This window comes from Ipomoea nil, unplaced genomic scaffold (genome assembly GCF_001879475.1).
Source record: "Ipomoea nil cultivar Tokyo-kokei standard unplaced genomic scaffold, Asagao_1.1 scaffold2848, whole genome shotgun sequence".
Classification (NCBI taxonomy): Eukaryota; Viridiplantae; Streptophyta; class Magnoliopsida; order Solanales; family Convolvulaceae; genus Ipomoea; species Ipomoea nil.
Genome location: NW_017619276.1, coordinates 2274617 through 2296445, shown reverse-complemented (window position 1 = coordinate 2296445; position 21829 = coordinate 2274617). Strand labels below are relative to the sequence as shown.

The 21829-nt window shown below is 37.5% G+C and overlaps 2 long non-coding RNA genes across 2 annotated transcripts; one reads left to right on the top strand and one right to left on the bottom strand.

Annotated features, from left to right (window-relative positions):
• Positions 1-276: 276 nt before the first annotated feature.
• LOC109160561 lies at positions 277-20489 on the top strand. The gene is made up of 3 exons (XR_002050767.1): positions 277-289; positions 5892-5897; positions 20415-20489. It is a non-coding gene; the product is annotated as an uncharacterized LOC109160561 (long non-coding RNA).
• LOC109160557 lies at positions 9216-10248 on the bottom strand. Its single transcript, XR_002050762.1, has 3 exons — positions 10037-10248; positions 9727-9856; positions 9216-9646 (listed from the first exon to the last, which is right to left on the bottom strand). It is a non-coding gene; the product is annotated as an uncharacterized LOC109160557 (long non-coding RNA).
• Positions 20490-21829: the final 1340 nt, after the last annotated feature.

Genomic DNA, 21829 nt, shown 5'->3' with positions numbered 1-21829 from the left:
TCAACCTTACAATATTGAAGATTTACGGTTGAGATTGGACGCATGGAGGGAGTAAAATTCGCACATCAGCGCGGTAACGAAAAATATTAATTGTGCACTGGGATAAAAAAGTCAAAATTACTCATATATATATATATATATATATATATATATATATATATATATATATATATATATATATATATTAATTATTAACGGATACTTAAAATATAAAAATAAAAACATGTAGAGATATTAGGATTATTGATTTATTGTTATACGTGTACATACATATATTTGATTTGGAATTGTGTGTACCAAGGCTCAATATAATAAAATGGGAAGCGGGTAACCCGTTGGGTGCGGGTAGAATTGCCATCCCTAGAAAAAAGGCCTGAAACCACAATAATTGCCAAAGGCAGTCCTTTGCAATTTTCAACTACTGTTCTTCCAATCGTTTCAAATTCAGCACCGCGAGATTTATAGGCCTTTTCATCAAATAGTTTTGAACTCTCACTTTGTTCTAACAATTGCATTTGATGAGAAAAGTCATTTTGGGTGCAGATATGATTAGCCACCTCAGCAAGGCGAGTAGTCAACAATACTCGACTACCATATCCATCATCGGGAAAGCATGTTTTGAGAGCATCCCATGCCTCTACACTCCATACATCATCCATCACAACAAAGTACCTTTGACGCTTGAAACTTTTGTAGAGTTGTAATGCTAGGTCCTCATCACTATCTGCATTGTCTTTGGAACCAAGAAGATCTAAGAGCATTTGCCTCTTAATATGATGTTGTGATGCGACAGTCCTTGCTCGCATATCAAAGTAGGAAGTGATTAATGGATCTTCATAAATTTCTTTACTAATGTTGTCTTACCAATACCTCCCATACCTTTAATTGAGACAACTTCTCGCTGCATAGATGGATGTTGGATTCACATTTCCTTTATAATCTGGAACTCATCCTGTTTTCCTACCATTATTTCTTTGGAGCGTGAAGCATGGTGGGAAGAATCAGGCATGATTATAACTTGATCTGTTGGTATTGGTAAAACATGAAGGGAGGTAGGCTGCTTTGCTCTTGCTTGTAGATGATGTCTGGTACTCCTCCTTCGCTTTTGCCAACTCTTGAGTGATGGCATCAATGTGTTGTAGAGCTGGGTGCAAAATATGACGGAATTTGAGACAAGGATGTGATTTTCCCCTTAGTGGATGCAAAATTTGATGAAGCCTTTGGCATGGATGAGTGCTTTTCTCACCCTGTTGCTTTTTCACATAAATGTGATATTCCAGTGGCTGAAATGTCTGATCCATAAATCTGTCAAAAATAACAATAATTCCTGCAAAAATTCTATTTTCGTCTTTATCATCATCATCATCATCATCATCACTTCTTCTTCTTCTTAGGTCACCGTTCACTTTCGAATCATTCACATTATCATTCAATCATCATTCAAATCACACAAGCATACTTTGGTGGCGCCACGGGACCAATCGCATGTCCCGAACATGAGGGTTAGTACATATAGTACTAAAACGGCCCCACAGCACCCTACCTCATACCGCAGCATGAAGGGGTTGATCGCAACCAACCGTATAGACCATCGACGAACTCAACGGCGGATCACAGCCCTACACACCGCTGACGCGCTCAGTCGGTGGACTGTGATCCTCTTTAAGGGGGACTGCGACCCTACACACCGCTTGACGAACTCAGTCGGTGGGTCGTAGTAGATCAGGCCCTACACACCGCCTGAGGGACTCATTCGGTGGGCGATGATCTTCGGAGACTACGACCCTACACACCGCTGGCCAATACACTCGGTGGATCGCAGCCGACCGTAGCTCTACACACCGCCTGATCACTCATTTGGTGGGCTATGGCCGTCCTCGGGCTAGTGATCCTACACACCGCCTGGCGCGTCCAGTCGGTGGACCATAGCACACGAGGCCCATGTGGACCGCAGCCCAAGAAGTGAATCACTGACCGCAGCCAGGAAAATGAACCGCAGCTCATAAGTAACCAATTTGACAGTAGCCAACTTCTGAACCGCAGCTCAGGAACTCCCAATTTGATCGCAACCAAATTGGGGTATCATGCATCACATAACACATAGTAGCACGTATTAGCACGTTGGGAATGGGAGACGTATAAATAAACTTACGTGTGATCATTCACTTACTAAGAATAGACCTAAGGGGTTCATGCATCTTCCACTTAGGCCAACGGGTTACCGATTCAACTAGCATGCAATTCCTAAGACTCTTCTACCCTACAAATGGCACCCGAAACATCAAACTAGACTCATGCACGACAAACGGGTCCGTTGGGACACCACGGGGATTGGGGAACATCAAACGGGGAAGCCAAAGACCCGAAGTGGGCAACAAACCAGCGGGTAGCCGGTGGGTGGAGGGCCACCCGCCGGCGGTAACTCTCCGGGTAGCGGGTGCCCGGCGGGCAGTCGCCTGCCCGTCGGCTGCCCGCTGCCGACAGTACTTCTTTGGGCAGCGGGTAGGTGGCGGGTTCCCCTACCCCCACCTATCCCCCACTGACTCCTTATCACAATAAACGTCCCGGGATCCTCCGTGGAACCCGAAACCATGCTTAGACACTTTTAACGCAAATAATGACACCACGTAGGCAATTAATGGATCAAAAGCAAGAACCACGTAGAACTCATCCTATTATGACTTCTAAACATAAACAACACCCGAACATGTGAATTCCCTCCCAAATATATATTGAGAACATCATAATACAAATTCCCAATCCAACCTAGGGCTCTAATCCCATCCAAATCATCAAAATCATATTTTATCTTTATCATCAAGAACCATCAAGACTTATCAAGAATCATCACATGAATATCAAGAACCTCTTTTTAACATCAAGATCATCAAGATCACACATAAAAATCATCACATCAATCAACAAGATTTTATCACGATTATCATAAAGGAATTCGTCAAGACACAAGCATATAGAGGGAGCCAAAGAAGAAGATTATAGCAAGGAAAATAGGTTTTGTTGAGACATGGGTTACCTCTTAGCCTTAATTAATCCTCCCTTGGCTATTAAGGTTCTTCCCTAAAATTTCCATCCGATTGATCTCCCTAGGCTTGGTGGTGGGGGAACCCTTTGGGAATACTTTTGTGTAATATAACTATGGTGGTAAGGGTTCTAATGCTTTCTAATCCCCTATTTATAGCATCAGGAATCCTAATCATAATCTGAATAGTAAAGGCCTACTTTCTACATTCCTAATAGATAATTAGGTCTAGGTCTCCTAATTAGAATCTGATTAGTAAAAGGTTTACTCTTTTTATTCCTAACAGGCTTAAGACTCTAGTTTAGGCAAGGGTCCATGATCCATGGTGGACCACATTAATTAATTAAATGGAATCCTAGCCAAATTAAATCCTTTTTAATTATTATTAACGGAATTAATTAAATAATTAATCCGGGATTGAAGGCCGTAACACCGGGGTGTTACACTCAAGCTCTAGCGTCCTCATAAGAGAAAGTACAACCACACAAGCCATTCTAAAAGGAGATAAGAGTCTAGAATTACAAGGAGATAAGAGTCTAGAAGAATGCATAATCTGGTATTAAGAAAATGCACTGCCCGGAGACAACATCATTGAAGCTTTCAATTATTATGTGATTGGGCAGGTATGCAAAGATTATGCTATTAGTGACAATTTCATTGAGGTTAAGAAACATATCAATCATGTGTTAGAAGAAAAGAGGAACAAGATAATCAAGTATTTTGTAATCGGTGAACAAATATTTTGATATGGCTTACAAAACTCTAAATGTATGACCATGAATATTTTGCTCAATTATCTGATTATGATGCTTATAGTATTTTATCTAATGTTATCTTTAATTCGTCTTGAAAGGTAAATTTATAGCTTAACTTGTATAAATCGCATAATTGGAAAAATTGCAAAAATCACTAATGTTAAAGTCCAAAAATGCGAATAGGAAATTTTTGCTAAAAATATCTTTCCTAGAGTCAAAATCAATTGTTAAACCCATCATGGCTATGTCAAATTTTAATAAAATCTTTTGAAAAATCAATTGTTTTAAAAAACAAGCCAAATGACTGAGTATAGGTTTTGGCGTCACCAAAAAGGGGGAAAATTGATAGGAATATTTTTGTAATAAAGTTTTGATGAGCCAAATGTAGTTTAGATCCCCTTAGAATTTAGGTATTTAGTACAAGCATCATAATTCAGTATGTCAAGTCAGTACGCAAAAGAAAGATTACTACATGAAGAACAAAATTAATTTGGAGAATTAATTTTGGTCCTACGAGTATTCATCCAGTAGACAAGCATTTAACAAAGATGTTATAGAGAATGATCGGATGAGCCTTACGACGAAATGGTAGAAGTCCTTACATACAACGATCATACCCAAGATTGAATACCCCCCAAGGATTAATTTTTTATAAGCCAGAATTCAAAAGGAGCAAGAAGCGGCTAAGAAGCACAATGTATCAAAAAGAAGCACGATCTATCAAGTCAAACAAACACAATGTGTCAAAGTCAAACAAGCAAGAAGTGCCCAAGTTAATAGAACAAAGGTCTGATCAAGCACGATGTGTCCAAAGGAGCACAATGTCTAAACAAGCAAGATGTATCCGAATCAGCACAATGTGATCAAATCAGAAAAACACGATATGTCCAAGGATCACAATTTTCAAACAAGCACGATGTGTCAAAGGAGCACAATGTCTAATACAAGCACAATGTGACCAGATCAGAGGAGCATGATGCAACTATAAGCAAGACCTGATTTTGACAAGCAAGAAGTGCAAAATAAGCACAATGTATCTCTAAGGAGCAAAATGTGACAAACAAGCAAGGATGATCAGAATATTTAAATAAATTCGAATGAATTTATTTTGGTTCATCTCACATGTCTCAAGAATCCAAATTGCATGAAGACATTATCAGAACGGTGGAAAATTTATGAAGACATGGATAAAGACCTTATCCTAGAAATAAATCATGTCAGAAGGATTTATTGCCAAGAGACGTTGGAAATTAAAAATTGACAAGGATAATAATATTTTAGAAACAACTTGAAAATCATGTTGAAATAAAAATATTATCTTGTTAGAAAAGTTGACAATCAAATCAAATTGAAAACATAATATTGTCAACAATATCAGGCTACGAAATTCAAATTTCAAATATCAAATTATCCCACTCCAACGGATACATTTGATTATCTATAAAAAGCCATGAAGACTTGAAGATACAAGACACAGATGAACAAGTGCAAATTCAAAATATTCAAGTGCTAAATATTCATTGAAATATCTAGAAGAGAGTCTTAGTCTGAATAGTCTCAAAATTAGTTGGAGAGAGATACAATTACCTTTGTATTTGTAATTCTAAAAAGAGTATAGCTGTGTGCAAAATACTCTAAGAGAGTGTAGCTGTGTGCAAAATACTCGTAGTTGCTAAGTATAGCTGTATGCAAGACACTTAGTTGGCGTTTGAGTATAGCTGTGTGCGAAGTACTTAGAGTTGAGTGTAGCTGTGTGCGAGACACTCGGAGTTAGGTGTAGCTGTGTGCAAGACATCTGAAGAAGTGCTTGTATAGCACTTATTCACTATTGTAACTGTGTGTGGAAAATAGTGAATTACTCCTCGACACAAAAGGAGTAAAGTGGACTAGGAAGATTACGCCACTTCCGAACCATTATAAATTGCCTCTCTCATTTACATACCGCACTTACTTAATTCGGTTTATTTATTTATCTAGTATTTGACTAACCCGTTTACTATTCACTGCTTGATCTTAATCATTCGGGTTTAGTGTGTTTTCACGTGTGCATGTAACTCAAACTTTCCATGCTTAACATTTAAATTATTCTAAGCAAGTTTGACGTGTTGCATGTGACATTTATCATACGATTGATTTCGTACGAAGTCTTATATACAATCTTGAATAATATTGTTAAATATTGAGTGAAACATCTCCTTTAAAATATTCAAGATATTCTAGTTATTCTTACACATCATCTGAGCATATCTAACGTTGTGCATGTGATTCAATTTATTGATTGGGCATAACTCTTTACACATATTTATTCCGTTGTGCACTCCAAATTAAATACTCGTCTATTTATTTATTATTTGGAGTTGAAATTACAAAAGATTTATTTATTGTGAAAAAGTTTAGAAAGTCTATTCACTCCCCCCCCCCCCCCCCTCCCCCTCCTCTAGACTTTCTATCGGGACCAACATCTACCTCTTCCGCATGCGAGCAAAAATTTGCATACATATCATTTGAGTTATTTCAAGCATATCTAACGTATTGCATGTGATATATCTCTCTGATTTTATGTAACACATTATTGTTAAATTATTCCGCTGTGCATGCAAGTTGAATATCTTGTTATTTACTTGTTACTTGGAGTTGAAATTACCAAAGTGTTATTTATTCTGAAAAAGTTTAAAAAAGTCTATTCACCCCCCTCTAGACTTCTTACCATCATATCAGGACCAACAATTGATATCAGAGCGGTTGTCTATTTGAGTCAATTTTGACTACTAGACATATCTCGAAAACTTCAATATGAAGAGAGATATGGGTTTTGCTCAAAATCTATTATTTTCCTTGGACAAATTTGATGAATGGAGAATTCGCATGCATGTACATTTATCCGCTTTGCACGATGAAATGTGGGAAGTAATCACTGATGGTCCTATTGAAATCTTGCAAGTGAACACTGCGTCCGTACAAACAAGTGACACTCCGCAATACGTTCCAAAGCCTAAGGTGGAATGGTGTCGAAAAGATAGAACAAGAAATAACTTGGACAATATTGCCAAGGATATTTTTTTCAAAGCTATCGATGACTCAATATTCCCAAAAGTTTGAAAGTGTCAATCAGCAAAAGAAGTTTGGGAAACACTCATTCAGATTGGTGAAGGAGATGAACAGGAAAAGGATAATAAGCTCACCATAGCATTAAAGAAATTTGAAGATTTCAAAATGCTAAGGGACGAGAGTATTACCGACATGGAAACAAGATTTACTAAAATCTTGGGAGAGATTAATGATCTTGGAAAAGACATTAATTAAAAGGAAATATCGCTCAAAATCCTACGCGGTCTACCATCAAGTTGGGATATGAAAGTCACCGCCATGAGAGATCATAGGGATCTAAAAACCCTATCAACCGAGAAACTCTTAAGTGATCTCAAAGCCTACGAATTTGAGATGACGTCAAGGACAGAGGGAGAACGAGAAGAACGAACCAACGCACTAGTTACCGAACAACTGTCCACGTCAAGGTCAGTAGAAAATAATTAATTATTAAATGACGTAAATTTTGCTTTGTTTGTCAGGAAATTCAAGAAATTTATGAGGAAGTACAACTCCAAAATTATTCCTTGTTGGTCCCAAAAGAGGTAATAAGGTGAAAGTCGAGAGGGGGGGGGGGGGGGGGGAGGGGGGACAGCACAATAATTGCTAAGCCAGAGATAAACCAAAACTCTTAACTAGATTGTTAGAGTATGGTGCACAGCGGAATTAAATAAAGTTAAAGTGTGTGTGAGATTGTGATAGATATATCTCATGTAGAGCAAGTAAAGAGCAGTAAGTAAAGAAAGCAGTAAAGAACACAAGACAATTATAGTGGTTCGGAGGTGGTGTAATCCTCCTACTCCACTTGCTCTTATCTCCAAGAGCAATTCACTATATCCACCACTTCTTGGTTCCAAGATACAATGAATTTCCGTGATCTAGTGCTTTGATCACCAAGCCCGCACTAATCACGCCCAGTGGCACCACACTGCTGTTTCGGGTTTCACGTCGCCGCGCTACTATCCCAGGATTTCACGACTCCGCGTTACTTTCCCCCCGTCTTCCACACTCCGGTAGAAACGTATCCCGTGATCTAGTGCTTTGATCACAAAGCCCGCACTAATCACGCCTAATGCCTCCGACACTGCTGCTTCGGATCTCACAGCTCCGTGCTACTTTCCTCCATTTTCTTGTTTTGCTCCAAAACAAGTTTTTTCTTGCTTCCAACTTCGAGACTCTGTAGTTGATCTTCAATGATGCGCTTAGTCTCTTTGATGAAGATAATGTGAGCATATAGCCATTACTGTGCAATCCAACTATCAGCTTAGGCTTTTAGTTGAGATGGAACACATGCTTCAATTTGGTATCAGAGCCAGACCAAAGGTTATGGGTTCGAATTTCAGCGCCACTCGTAAGAGACTACGGTTTACCGGTCCACGTGTTGCTTGGAACCCACCGCACACGTGACGGGGCGTGTGAGCATATAGCCATTACTGTGCAATCCAACTATCAGCATAGGCTTTTAGTTGAGATGGAACACATGCTGCAATTGATAAAACACTCTTTGAAAGATTTCTCTTGAACGCTCTGAATGTTTTCTCTCTTTGAATGTATCAAGTAAAGCACTTGATTTTTATGCTCTGTTTAGCTCTGTTTTAGAACTCTCAGAATATTTTTCTTTGAAGCTCTCTGAGTTCTTTTTCTTTTCTCACTTCTCACTTGAAGATTTCTCTTGGTATGCTCTGTACCAAATGAGATTTTTGCTCTTTGCTCTTTTTAGCTCTTTGCTCGTATTTTCTGCTCTTGAGTTCGTGATCTTCAAGTCTTCATATCGTCATCATTTTATAGCAGGTAATGAGAATCTGCCCGTTGGAAAAAGACGATCTCATTTTTGAAATCTTGTATCTTTTGTCAAAGATCTTATCTTATCTTCTGGCAAAGTGTCAGAAAAGATAAGCTAGCCGTTGGTAGAGCTTCAACTTCATGCAAATGAGTTCCCAAACTTCATATGATATTCCTCTGGTTTTCTCACGTTTCTTGGGAATATCTGGGTCTCAGTTTTGTGTAGATTGGCTTCTCTGATCAGCTCTGAAGTGGTTCTTGTTTCTTTGGAATTTAAATACTTCAAAATATTCTTCAATTTAATCCCATACTAGTTAGACTAGTATTTTTCCTTGTGAGAATATTTTTACATACTGTAAGTTTTTCTTCATCTTCTTCATTCTCACGTAGTTTTTCTTCATCTTCTTCATTCTCACGTCTGGGTGTTCTCAGACTTGTTTTTCTTCATCTCCTTCATTCTCACGTCTGGGTGTCAGACTTGTTTTTCTTCATCTCCTTCATTCTCACGTCTGGGTGTAATTTACTAATTTATTAAAATTTTTGTAAGTGTTTGGCCAACTCTATCCTGATTGGTTCAAGATTCTGGATAATCCATCATTTTCACCATGTTCCCAAACACATAATCTTAGCTTAACCAGCCTTACCATCGAATTACAGAGGTAAAAAACTAAAATCACTAAATGATTTTATTTGAAAGAATATGCATAAATTCACAAAATCCACCAAAAGTTACTTTAAAAAATTTTACAAGAGCAACAAAAGCAAAAAAAGATGATAGTTTTAAGCTTACTTCGTCGATTGTGAGTGGCAGGGTGGAGTGATGAAGAAATATGGGCACAAACCGGCCGATTTCCAACTCCGCCGCCACCTCCTCTATCCCTCCGTCGCTAGTTCCGTTGTAGATATAATAAAAGGAGTAGATGTGAGCGTACTCCCACAACAGCAGCAGATATGAGCGTAGACTCCCACAACAACAATATATCTGAGCATGAAACTTTGAACTGAGAAATAAAAATAGAGAGAAACCTCTGACCGAATCCATTCCAGCAAACAATCTCTCACCGCTGATTGTCCACTCTTGAGCTCCGGCCGAAACATCATCGGCTTTGCTATAGAAACCGACGTTTATGGCGCTGCTTCCGCCTAGAACGTGACCGCGTGCTTTGGGGACTCCATCCTCAGAGATTAAAGGCTGAGCAAGAAATTAAAGATCTGAGATTTTGTTTAAATGAGAGTAGAAGGTTTTTGGGTGAGATTAGAGAAGAATCAAGAGAGATGCTAAGGGAAGACTGAGCCGCAGAAAGGAGAGGGCGAAAATGGATAATATTTGGATGAATTTCATAGCTTATTACATTACAAGAGAAAAGCTAACCTTCAATTTTTCAAAACCAAGTTTACTGACTTATTCACGGCTGTAGAGGAGGGAGGCGGCGATGGCGGCAGAGGTTGGCGGCAGCAACGGCGTCGGAGGTTGGAGGCGACGAGAGGACACTCTCGGTAGAAAGCACTGACTAAGGAGATGGAAAAGTTGCAATGGAGTGTTAGGGAGAAATTGTTTGGGAGGGAATTTTTTCCGCTAATTGTAGGCGTGTGAATTTCTTTTTTTTTTTTTTGTTTGGGAGGGAAACAAAAAAAAAAAGTTAAAAAGAATGAAGATATATATATATATATATATATATATATATATATATATATATATATATATATATATATATATATATGAAGAAGAAGAAGATATATATTTTTATACCTACTATCTACTATACTAATAAGAGCCTAAAAAAGTTAGGTCTATAACAAATATCAAAAATGTTATAGATATAATCTATTGTTTTTTATACTTGATATTTTTTTTATTTTTTTTTTTGAATTCATAGATTGGTCTTAATTGTAATATAATTGAAAATAAAACTTTAATGAATTGACTTTGAAATTTTGGTGAATAATTTTATATTTAAATATGAACGAAAATATAATTATTAAATTAACTTTTGAATTATATTCTTTCTTTGTTAAATTTTTATGCAATATATTTGGACAAAAAATTTTAATTACATTTTTATTCTTGTTAACACTCAGGATATAATAGCTAAAACATAAGGTGTAACAATTTAGTATATAAGAGTTAGTGTGGTTTGGTGGATTTAATTTTGTTTGTTATGTTAAAGGTCTTGGGTTTTATCCTTTGTGGTGGCATCCTTAATCTATTTTATACAATCATTGTCTTGGTTCTTAAAGACAACACATAAGCAATTTGGTTATATCATAGATGTTGCACTTGAGTATATAAGTGTTGGTGTGGCTTGGTGGGTTTAGTTTAGTTTATTATGTTAGAGGTCTTGAGTTCTTTTCTTCCTAGGGGATCCTTCAACTATTTTCTAAAATTGTTGTTTTGGTTTTCACAAACAACACAGAAGCAACCCAGTTATATACCAAATGTTGCACATTTAATCATAAGAGTTTGTGTTACTTAGTTGGTTAGACCTTATTTGTTAATTTTGAGGTCAAAGGTTCGACTCTTGTTATTAACATCCTTGTTTTTATTTTAATTTATACAACTGTTAAATAACGATGCGCAAAGACAACGGTTTTTATAACCGTTGTCTTTGTAATGTTGTGTATTCAAATACGCTTAAAGACAACATATCAAAGACAACGGTTAAATAAAACCGTTGTCTTAAACAAATAAAGAACGTGCAACGACAACGGTTATATAAAACCATTGTCGTTGTAGTGTTGTGTATTCAAGTGCTATTAAAGACAACACATAAATGACAACGGTTAAATAAAACCGTTGTCTTTTAAAAAATAATAATGCGCAAAGACAACGGTTTTAAAAAACCGTTGTCTTTGTAGTGTTGTGTATTCTAGTGCGCTTAAAGACAACACACCAATGACAACGGTTAAATAAAACCGTTGTCTTTTTTAAAAAAAGAGCGCACAAAGACAACGGTTTTAAATAACCGTTGTCTTTCTACTGTTGTGTATTCTAATGCGCTTAAAGACAACACACCAATGACAACGGTTAAAAAAACCGTTGTCTTTTTAAAAAAAAAAAAAAAACGCACATAGACAACAGTTTTAAAAAACCGTTGTCGTTGTGGTGTTGTCTTTTCACAAAATGCACAAAGACAACACACTTATAACAACGGTTAAGTAAAAACCGTTGTCTTTGAAAAAAGGGTTGCATCAAAGACAACGGTTTTGGACCAAACTGTTGTCTTTTATACAAAAGACAACACTTTTCTTAAAAACTGTTGTCTTTCTAGTGTTGTCTATGTGCATTTTTCTTGTAGTGTTCCTCCCAATTTGAACTTCTCCTTTGTTATTGACACCCAATTGCACCAATTTGAATTTCTCCTTTGTTATTGACACCCAATTGCAATTGACTTGTAATTGGCACCCAATTTGAATTTCTCCATTGTAATTGGCTCCCAATCTACTCCTTTGAATTATTTGACTTTGGCTTTGAACTTCCTCCCAATTTGAATTATTTGAATTTGTAATTGGCACCCAATTTGAATTTCTCCATTGTAATTGGCTCCCAATCTACTCCTTTGAATTATTTGACTTTGGCTTTGAACTTCTTCCCAATTTGAATTTCTCCTTTGTATTTGAATTATCTACTCCTTTGAATTATTATTTGACTTTGGCTTTTAACTTCTTCCCAATTTGAATTTCTCCTTTGTATTTGAATTATCTACTCCTTTGAATTATTATTTGACTTCAAAATTGGCTCCCAGACTTCTCCTGGTATTGAATTTCATCTCAATTCAATTTGAGCTCAATGTCTTCTTTGAATCGGTCCCCAATTTGAAATTGCATCCCATACTACAACTTGAATTGGCTCCCAATTTCAATTACTCCTTTGTATTTGAATTATCTACTCCTTTGAGTTATTATTTGACTTCGAAATTGGCTCCCAGACTTCTCCGCTCAATGTCTTCTTTGAATCGGTCATTCAATTTGAGCTCAATGTCTTCTTTGAATCGGTCCCCAATTTGAAATTGCATCCCATACTACAACTTGAATTGGCTCCCAATTTCAATTAATTAATTTTGGCTTCTCAAATTTTACCTTTCTTTGAATCGGTCCCCAATTTGAAATTGCATCCCATACTACAACTTGAATTGGCTCCCAATTTCAATTAATTAATTTTGGCTTCTCAAATTTTACCTTGTAAAATTATTAATAGTGAGATTTGAACTTGAGCCATTTTGCATAATGAATCAGGCATCTTCCACTTCGTTCGTATAACTTATTAGTTAAATTTCCAATCATCTTTGATGTACTCCTTTCTTTCCATAGATGCTTGATCTCCAAGTCAAATTCATGGAATCTTCCAATCTTAATTTTCTTTCACGAAAATTCTCCTAGGATATCTTTTTGAGTAGCATTGATGTGATTTTCATATCATTCATCTTCTTCTTCAATTTGTCATTTTCTCCAGACAAATTCTTGATTTTCGGCTTGATATCTTCTTTTTCTATTTTCATGCATCTTCCTCTGTTTTTCTCTTTTGCAACTTAAATAATTTCCCGATCATGGTCAAAGACTCTACTAGACCTATAAAATAAAATTGGGGGATCTACAAATACATATTTGGCATATCAAAACCATTACACTTTATTCCTAACAATTTCCCCCTTTTGATAATGCCAAAACCTATACTCAGTCATTGGCTTTAAGTCTTTGAAGAAAATAATCATTTTGCTCTATTTTATTTGACAAAGCCAAGATGAGTTTAACAAATGGTTTTCTAGACACAATCAAAAGAAACTTGTGAATTAATTTTTAGACAAGCTCCTAAACGCATCTTGATTTATTTTATTTTTGATCGTCATTTTTTTTTAATTTTTATGTGCGTTTTGACATTCCTTGTCTTTTTAATTCACGAATGTCTAATTACAACAAACAAATAAAATTATAAACTCAAAATAGACTATGGGAAATTATTATTGATATATTTCAAAATATTTAGAGAAAAAAACGCAACAGTGGTTCGAAAATAGCGAAAACATCAGCTGAAGAGATTTTTTAGATTACCTTCTGGGTTTCTTCACTCCCATGTCTTTCTTCAAAATTCCTTGACATGTTCTCTGAGCTTGAAGAAATCATCTTTGAACTTCGCATTCTGAAATCTCTTTGTAACTTGCCCGGCCATGTAATATCCAAAAGCTTCTTTGATATTATTGCCTTGAAGAACTCCAGCTTCCTACCATAAAATACATTCTTCGAAGCTTCTTTCTTCTCCAAGATTCATGCCCATATTTCCAATGAAATCTCTTAGTTCATACCACATCTCGGTTCTTTTCCTCTTGCCTTCTTCTTCTTTATTCTTGCCCGAGATCTATTGGGCTTGATCGGCTGCAGGCCATTTCTTGATCATCCTTGGTAGATTTTGCTTAGTCCATATTGTTGTCTGAGTGGCGGGACCTTTAGAGCATTCAAACCACCCACGAGTTTTAGCAACTTTCGATGTACTCGTACCAAGACTAGGATTCGCGAACTGAGCATAACCAATCTGAGATGGTCTTTGTGAGGATTGTCCGCGGCTTCGGCCTCGACCTTGGGTCAGTATTACTGGCTGTTGTTGGCTTCCAAGAATACTGGCTTCCAATCTGAGATGGTCCTTGTGAGGATTGTCTGCGGCTTCGGCCTCGACCTTGGGTAGGTATTACTGGCTGTTGTTGGCTTCCAAGAATAAATTCTTGTTGTTGCAAAGCCAAGCGATTGAGAATTTCTTCCCCCCTTTTGGCGTTATCAACAAAAAATGCAAGGGTTTTACAATCTCGGTCTTGGTTTGCCTTCACGGTTTCAACACTATTGTGTGTTTCAATGGAAACAGCTTGTACATTTTCTAGCTTGTTTGTTGCAACTGTGAGCTCAGCTTCAAGTTTGTTGATTCGGCTTTCTTGATCTTGAATTGCCTTGATTTGTCGCAACTGACGTTCGTTGTGAATATTTTTAGCTGCTTCACATTCCTTCTTCATGAGTTGGATCACTTCAAGTAAGCCTTTTGTCAATTCTCCTTTCAAGATCCTTTCAGCTTTGTCAATCTGAGTCTTCAAAATATTTTGATACTCCATTAATTCCTTCAGATTGATTCGTGTATCGGTGTGTTGTTGATCCATCAATTGATTTTGTTCAATCAACTTTTCTCCAATGGTTTGACAAACAACATCACCGGATTCGGCAACTCTGGCAAATAAGGATGTAAAAATGCCATCTTCTTGATCACTTGTCTGCACAATATTTTGAGGAGATCCAAATGGACTCCTTCTCGGATCTGTGAGAACGGGTGTGTCTACAAGTTGCATCCTTTCTTCTTCTTCAGGTGATTCGACTTCTTGATTGAGATCACCAATCTCTTCTTCTAAGACTTCTGTTCTTGTGTAGTTGTCTGCAAATAAATCTTCATTTTCTAGAACAGGGCCATGATAGGCATGGTAGACTCGGTATGGTGTACTGGCAATACACTGGATAAATCCTCTGTGATTTGTTGTCTACTCTCAGTAACAACTTCAACTGCAACTTCAACTGGTATATCTCTTCTTATTTCTTCTGACATTTCTCCTCTTAATTCTTTTCTTCTTTTATCCCTTCTTGTAGCCATAATATAATTTTTTTAATTTCTTTTTATTCTTTTTTTTATTCATATATTTTTTGTGTGTATCTTTTTGGCTACGAAACTTTTGATCTTTTTATATGCCTTAGGGATTTTTCATTTTTAGGAGATAGAGAGATAGAGATAGAAAGAACCAGTAGCAAAAACATCCATAATTTTTATCTATCTCCTTCTCAGGGAGAAGGAGAGAGAGAGAGAGAGAGAGAGAGAGAGAGAGAGAGAGAGAGAGAGAGAGAGAGAGACAGAGAGAGATAACAGAACACTTTCAGCAGGCAGAGAAACCAGTACTCATGCAATCATCTGAGTCATAACCTATCCCATAGCCTCCTGGTGGTGAAGGAGCGTATTCCGGTCCTGAGTCATCACTGGACTCACTTTCCTTGAGCATTGATCCGTTTGAGCTTGAAGATGAGTAGGATTGATTGAAAAACCTAGTAAAGTCCACAGGAGGACGGATGAACGGGTTGATTGGCATCTGCTGAGGAGGCGATGGAGAAGCAGGAACCTCTTGTGGCAGTGGCGCAAGAGCTGGTAGACTTGGTGGAAACTTCGGAAGGGGCTCTGGTGGTGGTGGAGGTTGGTAGAACCCTTCGAAACCAGGAGGGGGTAGAGCCGGTCCAAATGTCAGTTGTTTCAAGTAATGGAGATATTCTGAATTTCCCATATTCAGAATTTCAGCATACAGATCAGGTCGAACAACTGGTGAGAACTTCATAAATGGAGGCTCAGACCCTTCCACCTTGTCTTGTTCTGTTGACGGTTTCTTGTCACCATCGTCTTCTTAATATATAAAGCCAGGTTCACGTGGTGATGATTCTAGTACTGCTTGAATTTGTAGCGACTCCGGTTCATGCTCCTTTTCTTCTGATATTAAAATAAGAGGATTATTTGGGGTCTCTCTCTCTTTTCTACGTACGTCCGTTCGTATTGCCCTTCGGGGTTGTTTGAGAACCTTCTCCCAAGTTCTCTGAGTTGGCTTCCTCATCTCGTTTCCCTGTGATTCGTTGGACACCATCTTGTACCTGCAAAAAAGTTCAAACAAACAAAATCTTCCACAAGATATATTGCTCGGCTGTCTCCTAATATATAGGGCGGTCAGGGAAGACTATCGGTTCACTTGCCGATGGGGAGTTAATTTTTCTGGCCGTGGTTTGAGATTTACGGGATGTGACAGATAGCGGCAAGGCTTCTCATTGGTCGAGATGGCGGTGGATGGGAAGAGATTTGATGGGCAACGGTTTAGAGGGGAGAGTTTAATGAGGGGTTAGGTTTTAATTGCTATGCGGGAGACGATTGATATTATTTAGCTGAGAGGAGGTATGCGGGTGCCGATTTGAGAGAGAGAGAGTGAATCAGTTTGGAAAGATTTGATCTAGGAGAGGATTATGGGGGGAGGTTTAGGTTGGGTGGAGGTTTAGAAAGGGTAGGAGTTTATGGGTGGAGGTTTGATACCTAATTAAACTCTGATTTTCCTCCTTTATCTCCTGATTTCCTTCTCAAAAACGTGTACCACAAATATAATCACACTCAAACATCTCATTAGTAGCAAAAATCAACCATAAATAATCAATCACACATAACAATATACATTAAACATATATACGGCAATTTCCAATCAAATTAAACACATTTTGGAAATTAACAAAATTAACACATATATTCCAAATTTATATTTAGAAACATCCTTATATAATTAGCACACAAATCAAATTCTAAAATATTTTAGAAACTAACAAATATTTAACTTTCAGCTCAGATTTCTAAAACATTTTTATAGCAAATTTTATCACATAGACCACATATGCACAAAACACATATGCAATAAACACATTAAGAATTTATTTTTTTTAAACAAATTGTTCATGCAAACAAATTATTTAAATTATACAAACATGAACAAATACTTGTAGACTAAATAACACATTAAAACATGCAATTTTAAACAAATTGTCAAATAATCACGAATTGCATATTTCATCAAATTAATTTGCATGGCACATAATTTCACGTTAAATAACACATGCAAATACATAATTAAAATCCTAACACATATTTCAATTTTATTATGCAAAAATTTCGAATAAAAACATGCATATAAACATGTAAAACAATTTATTCACGTAAAACAATTTATTTTGAGCACAAGTATCAATTTAAATTGAGAGATTAAGTCCAGTGATACTTAGCTCATTTCAATCATTCCCAACTCGTGCCTTAAGGTAGAAAATCTCGTTTCGCATAAAGGCTTTGTGAGAATATCAGCAACTTGGTTTTCCGTAGGGATATATTCGATCTTTAGATTTTTCTTTTCAACATGATCCCTTATGAAGTGATGTCGAATGTCGATATGTTTGGTTCTTGAGTGAATCACCGGATTGTGAGTGATAGCGATTGCACTAGTATTATCACAATAAATACTAACGTCATCACAATTAACTCCGTAATCCTTCAATTGTTGCTTCATCCACAAAATTTGCGCACAACAACTTCCTGCAGCAATATATTCGGCCTCGGCGGTACTAGTTGCGATGGAATTTTGCTTTTTGCTGAACCAAGAAACAAGCCTTCCCCCAAGAACTGGCATGTCCCGGAAGTGCTTTTTCTGTCTATTTTGCAACCTGCAAAATCCGCATCTGAAAAACCCGTTAGAGTAAAATCTGTACCTTTTGGATACCACAGTCCAACATTGATTGTGCCTTTCAGATATCGTATGATCTTCTTTTTTGAGGTGAGGTGGCTTTCTTTTGGATTTGCTTGGAATCTTGCACACACTCCCACAGCATAAGAAATGTCTGGCCTGCTTGCAGTAAGATATAGAAGAGAACCAATCCTTCTGTTTGATCGACATCCTTTCCATCTTCATCTTTGTCAAGCCTTAATGATGTGCTCATTGGAATTTTGATCGATGATTTTCCATCAAGGCCAAACTTTTTTATCAAGTCGCGGGTGTACTTTGCTTGATTGATGAATATTCCTTCTTTCAATTGTTTGACTTGTAAGCCCAAGAAGTAATTTAATTCACCCATCATGCTCATTTCAAATTTATTCTGCATAAGCTTCGAAAATTTCTCACACAAAGAATTGTTAGTGCTTCCAAAAATAATATCATCAACATTGATTTGCACTAATAAAATATGATCACCATCTTGAATTCTAAATAGAGTTTTGTCAACAAGGCCTTTGGTGAATCCACAGCTTATCAAGAACATTGACAAAGTATCATACCAAGCTCGAGGTGCTTGTTTCAACCCATACAATGCCTTTTTAAGTTTGTAGACTTTATCACCTTCGCCTTTTACCTCAAAACCTGGCGGTTGTTCGACATAAACTTCTTCTTCGAGTAGACCATTCAAGAATGCGCTTTTCACGTCCATTTGATAAACAGTGAAATCTTTGTGTGCGGCGTAGGCTAGGAAAATTCTGATTGCTTCAAGTCGAGCTACTAGTGCAAAAGTTTCATCAAAATCTATTCCTTCTTCTTGAGAGTATCCTTTTGCAACCAGCCTTGCTTTATTCCTAACAATCACGCCTTCTTCGTTTGCTTTGTTTCGGAAGACCCATTTGGTTCCTACAACATTGTGGTTCGCCGGTCTTGGAACAAGTTCCCAAACATCATTTCGTTTGAATTGATCGAGCTCTTCTTGCATAGCATTTATCCGATTCGGATCATTTAGAGCTTCGCCAACTTCTTTTGTTTCAATTTGAGATAGATAACACGTGAACAATGCTTCCATGGTAGATGATCTTGTTTTCACGCCTTCATGAATATTCCCAATAATTAATTCTGGAGGGTGATTTTTGAGCCATCTTAAATCTAGTTCAAATGGGTGCATGGTACTGGGTGGATCCATTTGTTGTGTACTGGCAGAGTTGGTTCGAATTTCCTCATTTAATTCTTCTTGAAATTGATTACCAACTTCACCAGTAACTTGATCACTAACTGGATCACCAATTTTAACCCGTACTGCATCTCCATTTTCACGTGTGGCATCACCTCCAAAATTATTATTAAATGGGTTTCCAACTTCTTCTGGATGAGGGATAGGATTTTCTAGAGAATTAATTTCCAACTCATCCATTCCCTGCAAAACATCATCTTCACACGTATCATTAGTATCACAAAAATCAATATGACACTTGTTACCATTTTGTTCGAATTCTTCGCCCAGAGCGCCATTATTGATCTGTGATTTTTCATCAAACACCACGTGTATGGATTCTGTTGGGATTGAGCTTCCCTCCTTTGTGGTAAATAGCTCAATTTGGACCAAGCCAATTTATATTCACTATAATATTTGATAGCTTCTTGAGGAAGTGTTTCTGACAATTATTTAATTGTCATGGGAGAATGGGATATGGGTAGAAGTTGAAGGGTGGAAGTTGGAGAAAAGGAGTTTGGGTTGAAGTTGATGGGATGAGGTTTGAAGATAATTTCCCTTCACTTGCTTTCTTCCCCCTTTTCCCCTCTTATGTCGGCATAACCTATCTATAAAAAGGGGATGATGTGCTCATTCTTCAAGTGAGAGAGTTCCACACAACTTCTACAAATTTCCACAACATTCTACATACACATTCGGCAAGTTTGAAAGAGGAAGAAGAAAAATTAATTTTTCTTATCTCTTTATGTTCGACAGTGCATCCATCTTCATCTTCTTTGGATACAAATCGCCGTGAGTTTGCCGAACTGCTTGGGTATTATCTTCATCGAATATTTTGAGGTTAGCTTGTATTTATTCCAGGCATCTTTTGGTTAATCTCGTAATATTTGTATTCTGTTCACCTTGCTCGTGGTGGTTGAATATTTTGGGTACGAGATATTATTCCTTTAGCCTGAGAATTAGAATATATGTATTTGGCCTAGTGTTGGTGTATTTGATGATTTTGGATGTTTGGCTCGTGTGGTAGCCAGGAAGTTTGTACCCAAGATTTATTATAGTGGAATATTTGGTGGTGGTGGTCCCGTGGTTTTTCCCTGATTTGGGGTTTTCCACGTAAATCTTGTGTCCCTTGTATCTGTTATTTATTTTTGGCTATTTCGTACCATCTTGTATTTGCGCTCTTGTCGGTCCTGTGATTTTATTTGTCACAGGTAGTGGGATTTTTCCCAACAAAGTGGTATTAGAGCCCTGGTTGTTGATCGGGTATATTTGACATGGAGGCAAATACGATAAATATGGTGCGATTGAACGGTAGAAATTTTCTCATCTGGAAGGCCAAGATGAAGGATCTCCTGTTTGTGAAGAAACTACATCTACCTGTGTTTGTAACTGCAAGGCCAGAAAATATGTCAGATGAGGAATGGGACCTTGAGCACCAACTAGTGTGTGGTTATATTCGACAATGGGTCGAAGACAATGTTCTGAATCACATTGTCAATGAGACACATGTCAGGAGCCTGTGGGATAAGCTTGAGACCCTGTATGCTTCCAAGACAGGCAACAACAAGGTGTTCTTGTTAAAGTAGATGATGAATCTGAGATACAGGGAAGGTACATTGATTAATGATCATGTCAATGATTTTCAGGGTTTTCTTGATCAGTTGTCTAGCATGGGCATCAAATTTGAGGATGAGGTACTTCGTCTCTGGTTGCTTAATACTCTACCTGATTCTTGGGAAACATTTCGGGTTTCTTTGACCAACTCTGCTCCCAACGGTGTTGTGACCATGGAGAATGTCAAGAGTGGTATCTTGAATGAAGAGTCAAGAAGAAGATCTCAAGACACCTCCACTTCTCAGTCAGATATTTTGGTTACAGACGATAGGGGGAGAAACAAGCAAAGGGGTCAGAAGGGTAAATATAAAAGCAGAAGCAAGTCAAGGTCAAGGCACAAGGATCTTAAATGTTATCATTGTGGCAAGAAGGGTCACATCAAGAAAAATTGCTTCAAGTTGAAAAGGGACCAAAAGCAAGACAAGAAAGATGATCACACAGAGAACCGGGTTGCAACGGTTAGAGCAGATTTACTTCTTGCTTGTGATGAGAACACCGTCAACGTTGCATGCAATGAGACAACTTGGATTGTGGATTCAGGCGCATCTTACCATGTTACACCAAGGAAGGAATTCTTCACTTCATATACTCCAGGCGACTTTGGAGAGCTAAGAATGGGTGATGATGGTCAGGTGAAGGTGATTGGTACCGGTACAGTTTGTCTTGAAACAAGTAATGGCACAAAGCTGGAACTTAAAAATGTAAAGCATGCACCGGGTATCAGACTGAATCTCATTTCTACAGGAAAACTCGATGATGATGGTTTATGTTGTTTCTTTGGTGATGGACATTGGAAAATCACTAAAGGTTCGCTGGTTATTGCACGAGGTAACAAGTCTTCTAACTTGTACTCTTTGCAAAGCTCTATTTCTGGTGATTCAGTGAATGTGGCAGCAAAAGAATGTGCATCAGAATTGTGGCATAAACGACTTGGCCACATGAGTGTGAAGGGGATTGATTACCTTGCCAAGAATAATAAGCTTTCAGGGGTAAAGGAAGTTAGATTGGACAGATGTGTTCATTGCCTGGCGGGGAAACAGAAAAG